The sequence below is a fragment of the Ambystoma mexicanum genome, chromosome 1q (genome assembly GCF_040938575.1).
Source record: "Ambystoma mexicanum isolate Mex_15411 chromosome 1q, UKY_AmexF1_1, whole genome shotgun sequence".
NCBI lineage: Eukaryota > Metazoa > Chordata > Amphibia > Caudata > Ambystomatidae > Ambystoma > Ambystoma mexicanum.
In genome coordinates, this window is record NC_090922.1 from 264,437,187 (window position 1) to 264,458,211 (window position 21,025).

Below are 21,025 nucleotides of genomic sequence, written 5' to 3' on the forward strand. Positions count from 1 at the left end.
TCTACCCTTATGGTCTTGGTAGTTCTCCTTACCTCTCTGCTAGTTGTTACTCTCTAAATTCCAGCAGCAGGCTATCGGCCGGAATAAAGTCAAAAATCGCTGCTCTGATGCAAACCTGTCCTCTTATAGGGTATATGACACCCCAACATGGTCATAATTCCTACGGTCCCTCCCTTCACCTACCCCCTGCACTCCCCCTGGTTGCTGATAGGACCAGGTATTGAGAGGAGTGCATGATGTAGGCTGAGGGAGGAGAAATAATACATCATTTCAAAATGACGGGGAGTTTCACATTTTGTGTTCTGAAAAATCTCAGAATGTGACAACTCCCTTAATCTTTCAGATAACCACATGAATATAGATATTTTTGAATTCTATATTTTACGGCGCGTCAGACAATACTCATTTTATTTCGGCACACCCTCCCTGTGCGGAGCTACAGTTTTTCACGGTTTTCTGCAGCGCTGAAATAGCAAAAAATTGGACCCTTTCCACTTTAAACCTTGCTTTCATGATCTATCCCTTTGCCAACTTTCCCATTTCTCGGGTGTATAAAAATTGCAGAATCATAATTCTTCCCATAACTGAGTTTGTGTACATCACACAATTTGTGTTTTTACAGGGCCCTAACTGGCTTTTCATCCCATTTAATCTGAACCCGGGGTGGGCTCGACAGGACTCACAATGCTCCTTTTATTCTGGAAAAACTGTGTTCAATGTTTAATCAATGGCAGGTTATGGCATGGCCCCTAGTTTCACATTCAGATCAGCCACAAGCAGTTTCGATTCCCCTTAAAGCACGTGACCAGCCATCTGGTTTACCATAACCTTTTCTCTCCTTGGCTTCAAAGCCTTGCTTGGTGCTTAATGCACTGTTTATGGAAAGAACTGACCTTAAGGTCACTTCTGCAGGACGTGTTATCAGCAACTACCATAACTATTAATCTACTTCTTTGTATATCTTAGCATTTAACTTGACAACCAGACATTTATCTCCTGGGGTCCTTAGGCAAAAGTCTTGAGTTCAGATTTTCAAAGGGCCTTTGTTCAGAGCTAATGCACTTTTTATGTGAATATTTAACATTTATTTATTTATTTATACATTTGTAAAGCGCACAAAGCCCAAAGGCAACAAGGCGCTGAGACTTAAGAAGATGGTTACAGGTAAGGGGTTACAGGTAAGGGGTCAGATCTAAATAGTAAGGTTTTTAAGTGTTTTCTAAATGACCAGAAGGATGGGTCATTCCTAAGTTGAGGGGGTAAGGCATTCCATCGTTTAACTGCAATCAACGGAAAGCTTGAGCCTCCTGCTTTCTGTCTTCTATATCTAGGGGTGATAAGCAGATTAATGTTGGATAATCGGGTTGGTCTATTGGATTGGGCTTTGCTGATGAGGTTGCTAAGGTATATTGGTGCATTGTTCGAGATACATTTGTGTGTTAACGTAAGGATTTTAAATTTGATCCTATCGTGAACTGGGAGCCAGTGGATGTTCTTCCTGATAGTTGAGATGTGTTCATTACTAGGTATATTTAAGGCCGCTCTGATGGCATTGTTTTGTGCAACTTGTAGTTTTTTTTTATATTTCTTTTGTTGGTTCCTGCAAATAGTGAGTTCCAGTAATCAATCCTGGAAAGTATCAAAGTGCTAGCCAGGGTGATGGCATTCTCTGTCGTGAGGAAAGTTCTGCTAGCTCTATCAGTTTGGCCGTGTAGGCTGCCGAGGAGACTACAGCATTGACCTGTCTATATAAGGTGAAGGATGAGTCGATGTAGACCCCAAGGGTTTTTAGTTCATTGGCGACCATGATGGTATTGCCATCAATGTTAAATGATTTGTATACTTGGGGGAGGCTGCTTAGTTTAGTTTTATTTCCGATAAGGATCAGCTCGGTTTTATCATCATTAAGACCCAATTCATTAAAGGCCACCCAAGCCTGGATTGCAAGGTAAATTTTGTTTGTTTTTGGAGTCTGTGTCATAGCATCCGGTAATGGGTATTAGTATTTGTGTATCATCAGCATAATTGGTATATGTGATGCCCATTTTATAAAGTTTATCAAATAGAAGCTTAGTAAAAGCATTGTATAGGGTAGGTGACAAGCAGGAGCCTGGCGGTATGCCGCAGGTCACGGGAACGGGGGTGGGGCCTGCTGAAGCGTCAGAAAAGACACTCATGGTGCGATTTGTGAGAAAAGATTTGATCCATTTGATGGATTCTAGGGAGAAGTGGGCAGCTGTTTCAAGGTGTTGGCACAGAATGTCGTGATTGACCAGGTCAAACGCTGCAGAGAGATCTAACTGAAGGAGGATGCACAGCTCACCTTTATCTTTATATTGGTCTATTTGTGTTTTTAAGTCTAGTAAGGCCGTCTCCGTACCATGGCCTGGTCTGAAGCCGGATTGCCTTAGGCCCAAGAGATTGTTAGATTCCAGATATTTTTGGATCTGTAGATAGGCTGCGTGGTCAAGATTTTTTAGTAAAAAATGTACTGTTGCAATGGGGTGGACATTTGTAGGGATATTAGGGTCTAATGTAGGCTGTATAAGTAAAGGTAAAACCCAGGCTGTTTTTAGGTCTTTCAGGACTGTGTTGGTAGTGAATGAGCTGTTGATGAGGCTAGTGATAAAGGGTGCAAATTCAACTACACATTCTTTTACCAAGGTTGCAGGGCAGGTGTCCCCTTTACATCTAGATGGTTTTAGGCTTTTCATAATATTGATGGTATCTGAGAGAGACAGTGGTGTGAATTTGTTGTCCATGAGAGAATTCATTAAGGTAGATGTTGTTAGGATAGTTGAGTTGACGTTAACTTTAGATTTATTTTGTTCTATTTTTCGTTGTAATAGTGAAACGTTAAGGCTTTTTGAATGTTGGAGCACCATTGTTCGTCTTTGACGGTGTGGTCAGAGGAGGGTGCTGGAGATTCCAATTCACAGAGAATGGAGAATAATTCTCTAGTATTGGACTGGGAAATTCTTTGATTATAAAGTGCACTTTTTGCTTTGATAATTTTCTTTTTATAGTTGTTGGCTAGTGTCTGGAAGAGGTTTTTGTGTGTCAGAGTTGGGGACTTTAGCCAGTTGTTTTTTGCAGTCCTTTTAGTTGCACACATGGTTCGGAGTTCAGGGATGAACAAGGGGTCGATATGTGCAGTAGGTTTGACTTTTTCCCTTTTGAGCGGAGCTACTATTTCAATAGCTGCAGACATAACTTCATTGTATTGGCTAACCAAGGTTGAGGGGTCATTATCCAAGTGCGTTAAACCGAGTAACGGTGTGAGGAGGGGTAGTATGTTATCTCGGTTGATGTTTTTGGAGTTTCTAGAGGGATCTGAGGGTGGTAGTAGGAACTCTTTTGTGTTTTTGGTTGTAATAGTAGTGGGGAAGATTATGGTATTGTGATCAGACCAGGGCATAGGGGTGTTGGAGTGGATGTTAGTGATGTAATTAGAGTCGGCAAACCAGTCTAAGGTACGTCCTTTTTCATGAGTAGGGGAACCGATTCTTTGTATAAAGCCTTGGGCTTTCATAGAATTGGCTATGGGGCCTGTATGAGTGTCCAGTGGGTCATTCAAGCCTAACTTGAAGTCACCCATGATGATCGCTTTGGATTGAGGTTTCATGTTGTGTGCTAAGAGGGTTGTGATGCCGTCTTCGAAGGTGGAGATCGCCCCTGGGGGCCTGTAGATGATATGATGTGTGAGCGTGCAGGGGTGAGTAAGGGAGTTTTTTAGGGTGATGACTTCACCTGCAGTATAAGGGAGTTCGGAAGATATTCTTATTTTCAATGTGTCCTTAGCTAATAAGGCTACTCCACCTCCTTTTGATGTCGTTCTATCTTTTCTAAAAATAGAATACCCATCTGGGATGGCAAGGGAGAGAAGAGGGTCTGAGGCTGCATGAAGCCACGTTTCTGTAGCTGCTAATGGTCTATGTTGTTAGTTTTGATGACATCTGCAATGTCCAGGGCATGGGCCGTGATGGATATGGCATTGATGAGCGCACCTTTTAGCAGAGTTGTGTTAGTATTTGCTGAATGCTTACTAGAAGGGTAGGCATCTTTAGTGTTTTTGGGTTGTTTGACCTATGTAATATAGGTTGGATGGGAGTGGGGCGGTAGAGTCTATTATAATATCAGGATTGTTGCTAAATTGAGGGGCTAGTGCTATAAATGGGGAGTTGTGGATCTGAAGTTTTTGTTTGTTGCGGAAGACTGGCATTTGTGACTTCATGGGAAGTTGGTAGGTGTGTGAGGATAGTCTGAGTCTTCTAACGGATTCCGCAACAGGGCGTGAAGACAGGGTGGTTTGTGTGTCAATTGACAATGTTTTCTGTGGGGAGCGGTCTGAAGGAATACAGTAGTGTATCTGCACTATCCTTGCAGATAGGTGGTATAATCTTGTGGGTCCATTAGGTGGCAGAGAGGTTAACAAAAGGTCATTTGTAGGATTTTGTGTAGTTTGCATGTCAGGTAACACGGTTTTCTGTCTCTGTACTATGCTAGCAGATAAGTGGAGTAGTCTTGTGGGTCCGTCTGGTGGCAGAATGGATAGGGGTGATCAGTCGAGTGATGATATTGTCTTGCTGAATCCGTGATAGGGGGGGAGATATTGGTTAAAGGTGTGATGGTAGAGAATGGCGAAATTGTGTTGAGGAAGGGAGTGGGGCATGGGATGGGTTGGTGTCGGGCACATCGTAGACGGGCTAGGCCTTTTCTTAACTGGATATAGGCACCTGAGGTGCAGGACAAATCCATGGTAAGACTGGGGTGTGGGAGTTTCTCCAAGTGGTGGTTGGCTAGTAGTAGCAGTATTGGGAGCATAGGCAACATAAGCAAGCATGTGGGGGCTGACATAGTACTAGTTCTAGAGGTCGCCACATTCAGGGACGTTTGTTTATCTAAGAGGAGCAGCTGGAGACCTAGTGTCAGGGGTGCCTGAAGGAGTAAAGCATAACATGATCAGCTAACAACAGTATTGGGCACACCTAGATGCAGGTCATACATGTTAAATGTTAAAGTTATTTGTACCGTGCACTGTCACCAACGGAGTTGGTCCCCAGGCGCTCTGGTGGATCTGCAAACAAGGATATACATGAGCAGCTAAAGACAATATTTAGGCACACTTAGACGCGAATCACATATGGGCATCTAAAAACACTGTTTAGGCTCACCTAGAAGTGAATCACCCAAGAGCAGCTACAATCAGTTCACAACATAAGCAGATAGTGAATCACACAAGCGCAGCTACAGTCAGTTCACAACAAAAGCAGATATAGGAAGTAAGTAGGGATCCTCTATAGGCAGGTCACACCACGGGCAGTTCTAGTCTGTAATTCGGAGGTGCGCAAGTACAGCGCTCAGGGCATGCACCCATGTTCAGTAGAAACTGTTGTTTAACACAAATGGCTAGTTGTAAGATTGGTAATGATTAGAGGACGCCTTGAGGTTGCTTCTGTTAGTCATGTTATCAGCAATTCACCACAAATTTGATCTCTTTCTCTCTATATTTAAGCATTTAATTGAAATAAGTCCTGCATCCCTGGTATTCATCAAACCAAAGGGCTGCAAGGTCAGGATCCAGATACCCTATTCAGTTCACAGTTCAGTAGGGGATTTCAGCTCCGAGGGAACAAGTTGCAGTTTACCATTCTGAAAGGCTAGCATGTTACATTTAACCACTATGTACCTGCAACATTCAATGCTGCACTACGGCCTGTTGTTCATAAATACAATCTTTCCTTTATATTAATATTAGAACAGAGGTCAATGAAACAATCTCATACATATAAAATAGGACATAGTTAGCATGGGGAATCAGTGTTCCTTTATGAAAGCGAAATAGGCCTTTCTCATACAAATGCCATTTTAATAGGTTGAAAACAAGTATTTTAGTACTGGATAAAAGCAGCCTGCCATTCGACTTTATTTCTAAATTTAAAAGGCATTATTCCTCCTGTTTAGCTTCCAAATGCGCAACTATTTCTTTTCATCGCATGTGCACTGCTGCAGTTTTCAAATCTGTCCATGTGTAATGTCCTTGTCTTTTTTTAATATAACAGTTGAAATGAAATGAGTATCTCTTCGGTATTGCCCACGTATAGGCCATTATTTACCATGGGGAACCAATGTGCCCTTTAATACTCCAAGTAGGCCTTTTTATTTAAACGTCAGTTCATTTGTGAACAGTGAGTGTCTTTCTCCACTTGCACACTTGTCCATTTTAGTAGAGTTTAACTAGGCCCATTTCTTTCCATGTCACTTGGCCTTTAGTCAGAAAAAGGCGTGTTTTGGACTGGCCTGCATTTTCCAATGGATAGCACCAGCCAGCGTCACTCTTAAATCCTGGCCTGGCCTGACCTCTGTATGTCTGACATTCAGGGGCTATATTTTACCCCACATTTGGCTGATGGGGAAAGTTTGGTGGGTGTGAAACTCAAGCTAGTAGATTAGTCTGGGAGATGGGTATGTTTTGACGGTGAGTGTCGTTGATGGGCAACTCTACAGAATGGGCTAATCTGGATTGGCACGTGCAAGAGTCCGGCAGATAAGCGACTGTGGAGGGGTGTGATGTCCCGTGGAATTGTACATGTTCCGGTTTACCAATGCGGTGTGCAGAGGTAATGGCTTGCAATAAGACGATGCTATTCAATAGCATGTCTCCCAATGAGGCATTTATTGACTCCTTTGCATCCACTGGGAGTTTGCACTGCATTGGCTTTGCGCTTACATTTACCTAACAATGTAATCAGTGTTGAGTCTACTAGGAAGGTAGGGGCAGAAAAGCACCACCTCTGTGTGCAAAGGTGTGCTTTTGTGCGCAGCACCCTGCAGCCCTTTCCCTGCTGAGAACTTAGCGTGTGAGGTAGGGCCACACTCGATCTGTGGTTCCCTGGGCAAAGAGGGCAATGTCATCCATGTGGGGTACAGCACCTCCTCATCTCTGGGCCCCAATGCTGAGAAAGGAAGCGGCAGTGAGAGCCGCTCCTGCACTTGATCTCTAGGCACCACCACACTGCTGTGGCAGTTCTGAAACGCAAGGGTTCTGGGGAGATACCTATGTGCTGGGCATGGGACGCAGTGCTTACAAAGGGAAGGCTGAAGTGATCTCGGAAGGATACGAGTTCTCCCCAATGCTGCTCCCTAGTCAACCCTTTACCCCACAGCATCTCGTCGCTTGGCAACAAGAGATCCTTTATAGGAGCAAGTCCAGGCAGGGAAGTATGGGCATTCACAGAGATAGCGTCTGAAGACAGAGCACTGGGCATCCTTGGTTCTCCTGATGAGGGGGAGGGGCAGGTTCCCCCCAAACCTTGCATTGAAAACTTGTTGCATGTGTATTCTTAGAAACTTCGCTTTGTGCTTTGTTCTTGGTTGTTTGGAGTGCACTTCTGGACATTGCTCCAGGCATCGATATGGCCTTCTGCATTTTACCGGCTTTGTATGTACTATACATTGGGGGTCATTCCGAGTTGGGCGGTAAGGGTTTACGGGCACCGTTAAGGACCAGCCGTTCTCTGCGGGTCCCGTTAAGGGACCCTGGAGCTAATAACGGGCCTGTTATTAGAGGCTTCCCCATTCCAATTGAGCCCTATGGGGGCTCAAATGGGAATAGGGAATGGTTTACTGAATGGGGACTTACCGGGTCCTCTAAGGTCGGAATGACCCGGTAAGTCCCCATTCAGTCAGACCGGACCCGGGTTTGGAGGCAGCCATGGCGCTAATAGCGCCATGGCTGCCTCCAAACTCGTAATGACCCCCATTGTTACCTACTTTCTAAATAGTATTTATATTGTAAGCATTTCAGTCCAAAGCTAGCTGGGCACCCCATGGGTGTTCACAAAGTCGTTTCCGAGAAATTCATCATTTGAGAAATGTGTCCTTCCTTTGCCCAGATATTAGAAGCACTTGGTAGGGATTGCCCTGATGTGCTCGGATCATGTGACATGCATGACAGGAATGCTGTATCGAGGGCCTGCACACAGAGCTCCAGCTTCCCTTCTAGGCCCGGGCCTTGCACCACGGGTCTCCCCTACACTGCGAAAGAACTGTATGAACGAATGGCCTATGCGCACGCGGGGTGGGCAAGGGGCTCTTTAGTGTCTTCCTGAGGTTCCTAGAAAAAGGAATCTCTCCCACAAACTAAGAAGGGGAATGATCGAGCACCGCAGTCTAAGTGACTTGCTCCCTAAAATTACTCTACAGAGAAGTCTTCAAGCAGCGTAGAAACAGAGGAAGGCCCACGTGCAAGAACCCTTCACCCGCCCCATGGTCTAGACAATTGTAATGACTCTTTTAACCGTATCGGAGGATCAAGACAGAAGCAGGTCAGGCAGGTCGCATCAGTCTGCACGAGAGGACCATACAGAAGCAAAAAGACGCAAAGGTCCAATGTATTTTTCAGGGGGAAAAGTGTCCATTTTGTAATTGAAAGCCAGCCTCCAACCCAGCCTCAAGCTCATTTGTTTACAGTCATATTTCACTTTTTAAGAGATCTATTTTACCTTGCCCATTTCCTTTCTTTTCTTCTTGGGTTTTACATGTATTCTATTTTTCTTCTGTGACCCTGAATTTTGTAATTGACGTCTAGACATGAGAGACCCTCGTAGATGCAAGTGAGTGTTAATAAATTCAAAGGGATCAAGCTAGCGGCGAGCACTCTGACTGGAGCAATATCCGGAAAGAGCGCGTGCTCTGAGACAAATCGCGGCTTTTGAGTGGCGAGCGAGTGCTCTAGTGGGTAGCGTGAATAGAAAGTACGATTTAGGTGGGTTCAGTGTGGGATTTGTAGGTTGCAGTGAGATTCAGTTGGTGCAATGAGAATGTTCTCTTGTGCAAGAGCGGTGAAATGGAGCGGTGTATCCTTTCCGGGGCAGGAGGGGGGGTAATGAGATGGAAGCTTGTTGCTATGTGAGCGTTGTAAGGTTCCGGAAGTGAGCACTGGAAGTGGGAGTGTGAGTGTGGCAGGTGAACGTAAAAGTGATGGATGAAGTGTAAGGGGTGCAAGATGCAACCTGAGTACCTTGAAAGGCAGTTTGAATGTCGTAGGCCACAGCATATGTAATGTAGGGTGTGGTGTGAGTGTATCAAGTTGCAGTGTGTGTACTCTCTGGCATAACATGGCACTTAGACTCATGCGAAAACACTCTATTCACTGAGCTTGGAAGATGTGCTTGTATAGCAGGCAAACAGTCCTTTGGCTTTGGTGATATTAGCACACACAACAGCTGTTTAAACCCTTATGTTTGACATGACTGATGCCATCCTTGTGCATTATTTCCTACAACTGCCAAGGATGACATCTTTCCTTTGAAATTTGGATTTAACCTAAAGGGAAGCCTATGATATCAACTTGGCCAATTAGACGTACTGCCAGTCACTTGAAATAATCATAGCACATAAGCCACTGGTCTCCATTGCATTCTGTCCATTGGCGCACACTATGAACTGGACAATGCAGAGAGCAGTGGGGACCAGGCTAATCAATCTCCTTTATACGGGGGTTGCTAAGCCATGTCAACCCTAGTTTTGAAGCAGCACCTTCCTTTACAGGAAAGATAGAGTAGCAAGCTTTGTGTTGCATTGCTAGCCTGCAGACTGCAACCTTGTAAACCAAGTGCTCCTTCAGACCAAAACCTTCCTTTTCAAACCTGCAGTTTACAAATGGAAACATCATCATTAAAGCCCCCACGCGCCAAAGTAAAGTGACCTGTACAACATGTAACTGTCAATCTTTCGCCAATGACAATTGTGAATGCCATGACCATAATGGCCCATAATATTGATATCACACGTTCAACTACTTATTTGCAGATCATGCCCCTGAACTAAGGATTTCAGCCATTGTGAACCCATGTATTTCTTAACATATATTTTAAAAAAGAAGTAGCGGTAACGTGTACTATGATCCAATAATGCCTTCTCCGTGTTTATGATTGGTGGAAGACCCGGAGCTCCGCGATGTTCAATATACCACTCGCTCGGGCAGGGATTGATTCCGTGGTTGTGCTTTCAGTATTCCTTTAAAGCTGATTTTCTTCTTTTTTTTATTGGAACAAGCATATATTAACGGCATCGCCAGAGTGCACAAACCCCTTTGCCTAAAGAGAAACCAACAGCCGAAGACGGAATTGAATGTATAACGCTATGAATGTTTCTGGTAACACAATGCAATTGTAGTATTTCACATCGTGTCCCGATTTACACAATGTATTCAAAGAGTGTTTGTTTCATCAGGGGGTCAACACGTACAGGTTGCAAATGAAATAAATAAATAAATAAATAAATAAATAAATGAACACAGCCTCCATCGAGCTGTATCAGTAACAAGACAGCATTAACACAGCTTTCTGACTAGAAGCAACAATATACCCCTTTCCCACCCTTTTGAAATAGAAGTGCTTGTAAAATAGCTCATTCCGTAAATGCACCTGATGCACACAGATCTGTGCACAACCCAGCGGCCGTACTACATGCACAGGTTTCAATCACAGTAGAGTGATAACGGCGCCGGTTTAGCTGCTGGCGCGGTTATCACTCTACCGCCTCATTACGAGGTCTGCTCGCGGGTCCCTCTAAGGACGTCTGGTAAAACCAGGCGTCTTTAGCGGGACCCGCTAGCAGACCAGGATGCTAACAACGGGCCCGTCATTAACAGACCTATTGTTAGCCCTATGGGGGCTCAAAAGGGAATGGGGATTTACTGGAATTATCGGGCCCTCCAAGGTCAGAATGGCCCGGTAATTCCCTATTCCGGGTACCTGGACCCGGTACCCGGTATGGGGGTAGCTATGCCGCCAAAAGCGGCAGGGCTACCTCCATACTCGTAATGACTTTGACTTCCCCATTAATTGCCTGCAGAGGGTGGTCCGGTTGGTTCAATTCACTTGACTAAAATGGACTGAAGTAAACTAAGGTAAAAACACGCCTTAGATGTGGATTTTAATCCCCCATGACATTGAGTCATCGACAAGAATGGCTCCTGTTCTTAGGATCTAAGATGCACCAATTTCCATAGGACAGCATTGGAGTTCTGGCAGCAAAAGGGTTAACAGAGTGCAGGCTGCTTCAATGGCCCTCCTTCAGCAATGTAAACTTGCAGCTTCTGAATGAGGAAGTGGTGATGATATCGAGGGGAAGTCATCTCTCTGATTGTAAGGGAAGGTCTCCTGGGTGCCTCTTGATGCCGCACGGCAAGATGGCACAGCAGGTTCTAGTCCGTTTGGCAGAGAGCTTTGTGTGATATGAGAGCACAGCCTCTAGTCTCTATTGTGAGTGCTAGACTTCTATAGTTTCATGGACCATAAAATGAGTGTAATTCAGTTAGGTAGCAGTACCATATGTTATTAAAGCGCCAAACGCTAATATCATTTCTGGGGTGTGTAATATAGCCAGCGATTATACCCTTGGACCCTTTTCTGATCTCACGTATAAATCAGTATTGCACTTTCTCCATTGATAGAATTAAAAGCTGCTCTTTTGCAAATTTGGGGCTTCTATTGGTACTTCCACGACACCTACCTTATATCAGCATTAGGAGCTGCACTAGTGTTTGCTTAGAATGTGTGACAAAGCTAAGTGAAGGAGGCACACCTCTGATGTCTGTGATGATTCTGTGGTCGCAAGTTCTAATCCTGGCTGCAACGACTCAGCGCTTCACCTTTCTGAGGAAAATCGAGACATTGAAATTGGGTAATAACACTGATTATTTCGGTGTCTAGAGGTGGGAGGAATCCATCATGATGTGCTATATAAAAAGGTGGCAGTATTTGGTCTTCCCTCTGCTTCCTCTTTTGATCAGCTGTCGGGCTACATCTACTAATCAGAATTGGGAAATCCACTGTGGATCAACATTGGGGCTTCCTGAGTTGCTGACTAACAGGGATTGCTCTTGATCGGTAGTAACAGCTCCTCTATTGGTTATCGTCCGAGCTTCCTCTGCTGTTCACTGCTAAGACCTCTTATATTGATCTCAGCACGCAGCTGCGGGTTGAGTACAGTGGACGTCATTTGTCAGAGGAACTCAAACTCCATTCCCTTATTTAAAGAGGGCCTTCTCTTGGGGTCTGCAACCTTCTGCTCTCCAGATGTTTTGGACCACAACTGTCATCAGTCTGGCCAGCGTAGTCAATGTTGAGTTCTGAGTGATGTCGTAGTCCAAAACATCTGGAGATCGGCAGTTTGCGGGCCCCTGGTGAAGCTGTCAATGTTGAGACAGTCAACGTCTTTGGGTTGGACTTCGCGTTCACTACTTGGGATCTCTACCGCAGTGGAGTCGGCCAGGCTGCTATGCCGAATGCTTGGTGTACAAGGCTCATGAGGCTTGAATAATCGCAGGATTACACACAATCTCTCCATAAGCCAGATCCACGCATAGCCTGCCAAGCGGCATCATGCCACGTTGGACACCTTCAGCCAAGCATGACTTTTCACCCAACAATCACATTGCATTCTGATACTTGAATTTTACTTTTCCTTATTGGTCCCAGAGGCATGAGTGGCGTCTGGCACAAAATGACGCAACACATTCTGTTTGTAAAACCATTGTTCCTGTCTCAGATTTAATTACAATTCTATGCACTCAGAGGAAACACGCCTCAGTATGTGTTATACTCTGAAAATAAAATAGCTGCTACCAGAGTAGGCAGTGAAAGGGGTAGAAGAAAATGGTACAAAGGATTTGTCAGGTAGTATGTATTATCTGTAGCAACTTCTTCAGGGTGCCTAAAACTGCAAGTATTACAAACGCGCACACCACAGGCCATTCAAACAAGTTTTTGAAAGTACACATGGGCTATAAATGAAACAATCGCCCGTTTGAGGCCGCTCTGAAAAAGGGCTGTTTTTTTTTGACATAACGAAGCAGCCTCAAACGAGCAACGCTCGCAATAGTTTGCAATTATTTGGAGGAGGAGGGGGGTGGGGGGGTTGCCTCCCAGACAAAACTCCAAAACGCTTCTCCACTCTCCAGTGGCCACAACACCTTTGCCGCTCCTTCTCCCTGGCCCAGTGTATTCCTGGCACCCCACCTTCTCCCCAGCAAGCCCCCCCACCCAGCCTGCACTATTCACTGACGTGCTCGAGCCTCCTGGGCCGCTGCCATCCTCTGACTTCTTCCTTGCCTGCACACCCCTTCAGAACTCTCTTCCGTATTGGCGCTCTTCTATGGGCAGCGTTTCGTGGGGGGGCTTTGTTGTGGGCTGTCCTGGTCAATAGACTCATAACATGCCCACGTACCCACTCCTGAGTTATCCCTGGCTATACCGTAAAAGCGGTAGGACCTGGTACTAAAATATGTGGGTGGTTTGACTACTTAAAAAGTAGTAGCCTGCTGCCTAAATCTGCAGGGATGGCAAGCACTGCCATTCGTGAGGTGGTCAGGGCCTGCTCCTTTACCCACCTCCCGTCCAGAAACCACGGTATATAGTTACCAAGTCGCCCAAATTCTGAGCCTGACGAATTCCCCAAATGTAATGATTAAGCTCTCAGGGAACCTTCCAGTGTGTAAGCCCGCTGGGATGTTGCGCAAGCGGAAGTAGATTGCTGGTTGAGGCCGCTGTGTGCTCATTGGGGTGGTGGCGGGGCAGCAGAAAGCCTGTGCACGCGCTGGCTTCCCCAGAGGTAGAGGGGCCTCGTGCTGCCGAAGGCGGCTCCCACAAACCCCAGCGTGCCCACGGCTGGCCACGCTCTTTGGGGCACTGGGTGGACTCCTGAAGTAAATGATTTACAACAGTGAGAGTTCCGCAGCAGAGTAACCTTCGCGGAAGCCGAGCCGCTGAAAAGCAAAGCAGAGACACAAAGAAAGAGGAACAGGTCAGTGAGAGTTAGGGCAGGCGACGGATTCTTTCCGCCATCTGGGAGCTAGGTTTGTGAGAAAAACCACGTAACGACCAAACATGCTAAAGAGCGAAATGTGTGTATTACATATTGAGCATTTAATGTTTCCTAATGTGCGTACGCTACACACTGAAATACAGGAGATGGACGAGGATTGCGGTTTCACGAGCACACCCCCAACCCCGTTTCTTACCCTTTGGAATGAACGCCCTTCGTCCTCTTGTTCCTCAACAACTGTTGTTTGCCTCCTAGGTTTGCGAAACTGGGCTATTGAAACCGCTACTTACATATGCGCCAAGACCATGAAAATGACAGCAGTGGCGCTATCACAACATAACATATTAGCAGTATTAAAATGCATATAGTAAATATTGAAATACATGCAAGGAAGGGTGAAACATGCACACTTTATAACGAGTTACACATGCATTGTGTGCTGGTACTCTGAAGTCGTACACTATGTGGTATGTATATTTGAATAAATAGTTTTTTTTAATGCTGTGATGCATACTGTATATAAAACATAACTTTATATCAAATAGCACCTGGTATGGCCTGGTATGACATTCTTGCGTTTTTTTGGCGCTACTGTCTGTTAATCTCCTAATGGAGCAGTTTTCAACGTATCTACTGTTATAGAGTGAAAGGCAGAGCTAGTTCTGCAGGCACACATGCCCACAGTTAGCGCTTAACTCACTGGCCTCCTACCTATCAAAATGCACCTATGCACAGCGAAAAACTATTTACTGATTATTTGACATTTGCACGTGGTGCGCATGCTACCTTTTTAACCAGCTTCCGAGCGGGCAGTTCTTTAGTGTCAAGCGTCTGTGGCCTCCCGTGATCCGAGCCTGAGGTGGCTCCAGACCACTACTGCCACCCCCAGCAGACCATGGGCGATGGTGAATCTGGAATAAAGGAGTATTTTTGAAGGATTACAAAAGTGGCAGGGTCATTAATAGGGGGCAATGTGAAATAGCATGGTCATTTCCTGGCGACGTTTTGTTATTTTTGGGGGGATTTTCTGGTGACATTGAGATGGCATGACAGTGGGCTCTGCTGGAGTAAAGAGACATTTATTTGGGAAATGTGAAACTGTCTTGCTACATCAGTCCCCCAAGAACATCACAAGGCCAATTTGCTCAACTGGGGCATTGCAAACCCGGCATGGCTCTGCTGGTCGGACAGTCTTTGGAAGCAATGCAAACCTGGAAAATGTATTGTCAGCCATAAGAAACTGACAGTCATTTTCAAGGGCAACGTAAAACTGTGCTTATTTGTTTTCATTTGATGGTTCTCCCAGAAGGGCCACACAGATTAAATGAGTTGGGGCGGACCATTTGGTAAAGGGGTAGTGCCATGATGCATACAAAGGGTACATAGATAATAAGGGATATGAAGCACGATTAGGAATTGCCCAGATGTAATTTACTTATATACATTTTATTAACATATGGGTAGTACTCAAAAGGCGGCAAGAGGAACAGGGGGTTAAGAAACTTCACTTGCTAGCAAGTGGTGCTTGACCCTGGTCTTAACAAGTTCAATGGATTGGAGTGCTCTGATGTTCAGGAGAAGACATTTCTAGGTAATGAATTCATCTTATATTATGCGCTTAACACCAGAGACCAGTCTCTAAGCACGGGACCAGGATGTGAACCTGTGTTGATCTGCCTTGCCTCCAAGAGAAATGCGTTGCCCTTGAGCTATCCTCCCGCCTTAGTACTAAGGTGCCAGTAGTGAGATGGTGCTGAAGTGAGAGCAGGGCCAGCGTGCATGGGGGATTGACAGATTATTGAGAGTAGGCAAGCTAAGTGTTCATGCGGGCCAAGTAATGAGGGGCAAGACCAGCATTTGACTTGAAGATGAGAAGTATGCATTTAAAGAACGGAAGGTGTTTGCATACACTGCCTCCCAGTGTGGTGGTGTTGCATTCAGACGGGAGAGCATCTAGGAAGACTTTAAAGGCTGCATGTGGCAACACTTGAGTACTTTGTTCTTTGGAGCAAAGGGGTAGATAATATGGCCCCGAAGTAGGCTGAAGCAGTAGCCAAGTTTGCTGAGGACATATGTAGATAGTAAACATTTCACTGTGTAGGGGATGAGATGTGGATGAATTTTCCTGATATTTAAAATGTTGATCCTGGCCACAATGGCATTGGCAGAAATGCAGTGGTTGAGTTTGCGTTCACTCTCAAAGAGGACACCAAAAATGCAGGCTTTGAATGGTGTATCGAGGAGCACAGGGGCAAAAGAGATGGGGGGAGGAGAGAGCGGGGTTGACCAAGGAGGCTGGGAGGAAATTATTTCTCTAAGTTAAGCATCAGGCAGCATTGAGACATGCATTGATGGATGGCTGAGAGGCAGTTTGTGATGCATTCTTAAATAGCATCATTATTTTCGTGGCCCAATGACATAGCATGAGAAGTGCTTAACCTGAACAATGTGGAACTGGCATGCCAATGTGGAAATTGGCATGCCATAAAGAAAATTATAGTCTGGTCCATTGAGTGGAGTATATTTGAGCAGCACCACAGGCAGCAAAGCAATGTACATTGAACGTTCCAGTATTAGAATCATCCTGGAACATTTGAACAAAACCAAGTATTCTTGATAGCACCAGCTGCAATCAGATATATTAAGAAAGTGAGCTAGAATATGATGGGAATACCCTGACATTTAAATGCAATTAATATAATAACAATAATGCATAATCATGTGTTCTGGCACAATAATTTAAACTGGTGTAATTTCTACTGGCTTTCAATTTACGAGCGACACTTTTCCAAGTATGATAGTGGCACAAAGCATCAGGAGCTGCTTCAGTGATGCAGCACACATTTCATCCTACTATGTATTTAGTTCTATCTGGCGCACAATTCTGTGACTGGGACATGCACGATTTGCTGCTGTAGATAAATGCTCCTTGGACTCTGGCTGATCTGTCCTATCATATTTGGATATTGCATGTGTTCCCCTCCAGAGTTGCCTGTAAATCCTTTGCAGGGTTCAAAATCAAGATTCCTTGAGCAGAAGCTACCATTTCCATGGATCGTGCAGTAGCCAGGAGATACCATTGGATAACCTGGGGAGAGTATACAGCGCACTGCAGACCTAAATTCCACATGAGATGACCACTTTAACTTTTTGCTCATTCTGTGATCCATTATATTTAAATGTGCCCTAGATGTGTCCTAATTATTCTTTATTTACATACTCAAACACTCTAAGTTAATGTCACATGTGCATGTTTGTAGGGTACCATTTGGCCTGGGAATCCAAAATTAGCTTATGGTAACTGTTGGTTTTAAGCTAACCAGGCTCTCTTGGGGTAGAAGCAGGGGCTAAATAGCTCCCTGCAATTTCGAACCCTGCTATGGGCTTTTAGCCAATTTCTTTATAAAATTGTGCTGTAAAATGGAGCGTTCAATCCCATAATTTTCAAAATGTTGTTTGAGGTGCGAATCACTGCCCATCCCATACAACTCTGGCCATCAAGCTGACTCTTGCCCAGTTAGTGCAATTTAGGGCAGGCATTTGCCACAATCAGCCCCAGGCCCACACTCTGACAGGCCCAGAAGCTGGACCAGTGAGTACTTATGGCCCCATCATTGGAGAGAAGTATGGATGCACAAGGAAAAGGCGAAGAGGTGAAAGATGGAGAAATGAAGAAACCAAGAGAAAGGGGAGATATACAGTGATGAAAAAACAAGGAAAAAGAACAGACAAGGTGAGGCAAGCAATAGAAGAACATGTACTTATAATGGAGCGACAAGAGAGTAAGAACCGAAGAAGCAGAGAAAGTGTGGCACATTTGGAAAGAAGAAGCAAGTACGGGTTGGAAATGTAAAGCAGGAAGGAGTTATGCAAAAAGTGGAAAGAAAAAGTAAGAGACAAAGGCAGCGAGTGGAGAGCGGTATGGTAAGATAGTGGGGAAGGAGAGATGAAAGTAGGGAAGAAGGGCAAAACAAAGGAGTAAGAGGAGAGACCGAGATGGAAGGAAATGCAAAGAGGGTAAGAAGGTGAGACCAAGAGGGTAGAGAAGGGAGGTTAGTTGTGGTGTAATGGTTTATTGAGAGGCCACCCTCAACACACAGAGTTCCTTCCCTCCCCAATCAAAGTGTCACACAACAAACTGTTTAACGTCAGTTCTTTGTTCAGCCCTATTTCCGATTCATCTCATGCCCCTTGGATCTCTGCCCCTGTGCCACCAAAGAGCCAAGAAACAGACCGGTGTACAGGAAATATATTTCTATTTATTCGAATTATAGGTGTTGGAGATCACAATAAAATGTACACATGCCACCTCTTTGTGGCACACAATGAATCTTCTTTTAACATAAAAAATCACACACGTTGGTTGGGAAAAACCCAAATCACAATACTTTATCCTAACTTCAATTCAAGAAATAATCAACACTGGTCGATGACAAAACCAATTTACATATGCAGTGCTGTGCAATTTCGATTTTCCTGCGCACTTAAAAGGCTAGTAGTTTGGTTTACAGATTTGTACACATGCATATGGAAATTATTTCACCCACACCTTTGCTGTAAAATAAACACTGGGTTATTTAGCAGTTTGTTTTTCAGACCCTCCCCCCCCCCTAGTTCGATCTGTGTTGGGGAAGTCGGACTGAAACATTGTGTTGATTTAGGAATTTTGGATTTCAGACCCCCCCCTCCCTCCACTTAAACGTCTGTGTTGGGGAAGCTCGACAGAAAAAAGTGGGATGATTTAGGAATTTTCATATTTCAGACCCGCCTTAACTTAAAGGCCTATTTTCAGGAAGCTGAACAGAAAAAATGGGGAATATTTAGGAATTTTGAATTTCAGACCCACTCCACTTAAAGACCTGTGTTGGGGAAGCCGGCCGGATATAACAAATTGGGATGATGTAGGAATTTTTGGATTTCAGACCCCCTCCACTTAAAGACCTGTGTTGGGGAAGCTGGATAGAAATAATTCGATTTTAGTTTACGGACCAGAACACCCCTCTTCCTTAAAGAAGTTGGTGTCACAGGACAAATAAGATTACCCAATTAAATTACAGGCTATAGCTTTCAGCGTACACTGGGAATGAGCTTTGTTAATTTCAAATGTTAACAAATAATCACCCCGGAGTATTTTGCCAGATGTAATTAATTACATTATATTCAGTCGAACTGGCTAAGGATCTGCACAGATTTGCCCTCCCGCCCTCTATAAAGGGAAAGGATTTAAGGCAAGCAGATTCTCCCACCTTTTATTTCAAATGGCTCAATTCTACTGTCATTTAAAACCTCTGTTTAAAGTTAAGAAAGCCAGCTGCGTTTCAGGAACCTCTTTGAGGACAGGGCAAGGGTCTTCTCACACCACTCTCAAAGATTGTCCCCAGATCATTCTTCACCATAGGGCCCAGTCAGTGTTTAGTCCTCCCCAGTAATAGACAGCTTCACCCAGATGCAATTTCAGCAAATCTTCTTTGGTGTTTCCTTGCGGCTGTCAGTTGGTATTTTTTTAGCAGCTCTCTCCTTCTCTCATAGTGAAATCCACTTCATATACCAGTGATGACATCATCAAGATTTCAATATTGGGCAGTGCCCTGCAAGAATTCTAACAACCAGAATTGGACAGTAACCCTTTTCTCTCCCATCAAGTCCAACCTCTTTCTAAGGATTGGTTTAGAAGTCTAGAACAGAAATATGGCAACTTCCATTTGAAATCGCCCTTTTCTTTGTCAACGTTTTGGCAAAAAGTAGTTATGTAGCAAAATTTCATAATTTACTAGTGACTGCCATAATGTATATATATATATTATGCTTCAGCTAATCATGGGGAATTCAATAAAAGGACTGCCGGTTCTGCACCCTGTTGCACAGTGTAGGTAAGGCAGGGTATCAACAATAAGACACACACAATTGACCACAGTTCATGGGTATTTATTGAACTTCAAAAAGGGTTCGAAAAACACCTAATCCTGAATCTAAACATGGGAGCAAGCTATGACCATCAAATAATAAGGCAGGCTAGTGGTGTCTTGTCAAAATAAAAGGGCCTATATTAATAAACCTTATTGCCAATCCTTACTTCTAAATACAAATAGTGTGGGAAACAATGCTTTGCAAAAGAAAAGTGTTCAAGAAATGATATGTGAGGATATTCAGGATCCTGGCCTCCCTTCGCAACATTTAATGCAGGGACAAGGCGGCACACTCAAGCTTAGCACAGTTTCTGGCTTCTTTGGCACAAGGGTGCAGTTCAAACATTAGCATCAGGGCCTTTTGTGCCTAAGTCTCTTTGACTTTCAAAGTCTCTTCTTTCAGAGGGCCTGATAAGACAAACAAACAATAAGTTCCTTTCCTCTTAGAATTTCACACATACTCAATTTCTCGGGTGATTCATTATTCGCCTCGGATCCCCCTCAGCCGGGTTCAGATCTCCTTTAATGCAATGCTCGTAGGATTTTCATGTATCCAACTTATGTATACAATTCCTCTTGTGATTCACGGTTCACCCCTGATCCCCCTCAGCCATGCTCATATCTGTTTCAACACAATGTTCAATCAGTCTCCCTCCGCCGAGCACAAATGCACATGTAGAGCCATTTTAGTGTCAATGTTTGCAAATCCTGCTTTTCATGGGAAAGGGGCCTTTGAATTTCTTGTGAATTAAAAGCCTGCTTTTCCTTTTGTAGTGACAGATAGGCCTTTTTCACATAACACTTCTCACTGTGTTACTTGCAGAACCCCCCAGAGTCTGCCTTAATAGGCCCATTTTCAGTGTGAAGGTCTTTTTATGAAGGCTGGCAGGTCATTTTTCCAGTGGGCCCTTCAGTTCTGTTTGTTATGGCCTGTGATTAAACACCACAGTGGGCAAAGTGCACACCACGACCGGTCATGAGAGGCCTCTACCTTTCTCGTCCAGAGGATATTGTGAATGTTGGGGCCACAGAATCGGTGGCGCTCCTAAGGACTGGGGCATTTACATGCCCTCACCCACTAATTGGCTAGCATTCATCATAGAGACAGGCACAAAAGAGCTGAAGAAGGGTGCAGAGACAAATTCTCTCCTCACTCTGATTTGAAGGCCCATCTGCCACCCACCATTGACAGGTGGTGGAATCTTCCAGGTTGAATGTTAAACTGAGAATATTGGGGTACAGATTAATCCCGGCAGTGTGAATATTGTACTGGATTTGTTGTTTGG

At 44.5% G+C, this 21,025-nt stretch overlaps 1 protein-coding gene across 2 annotated transcripts in view; it reads left to right on the plus strand.

The window, feature by feature from the left end:
- PLCG2 (phospholipase C gamma 2) overlaps positions 1 to 21,025 on the plus strand; it is a 953,330-nt gene that overhangs the window by 56,168 nt on the left and 876,137 nt on the right. Inside the window, exon 1 of one of the 2 annotated variants that reach the window (XM_069638443.1) lies at positions 13,593 to 13,812. The exons of the other annotated variant lie outside the window; for it this stretch is intronic. The gene's annotated coding sequence lies outside the window, so the exon portion shown is untranslated. Of the gene's footprint in view, positions 1 to 13,592; positions 13,813 to 21,025 lie in introns of those variants that run through there. 2 annotated transcript variants of the gene reach the window in all.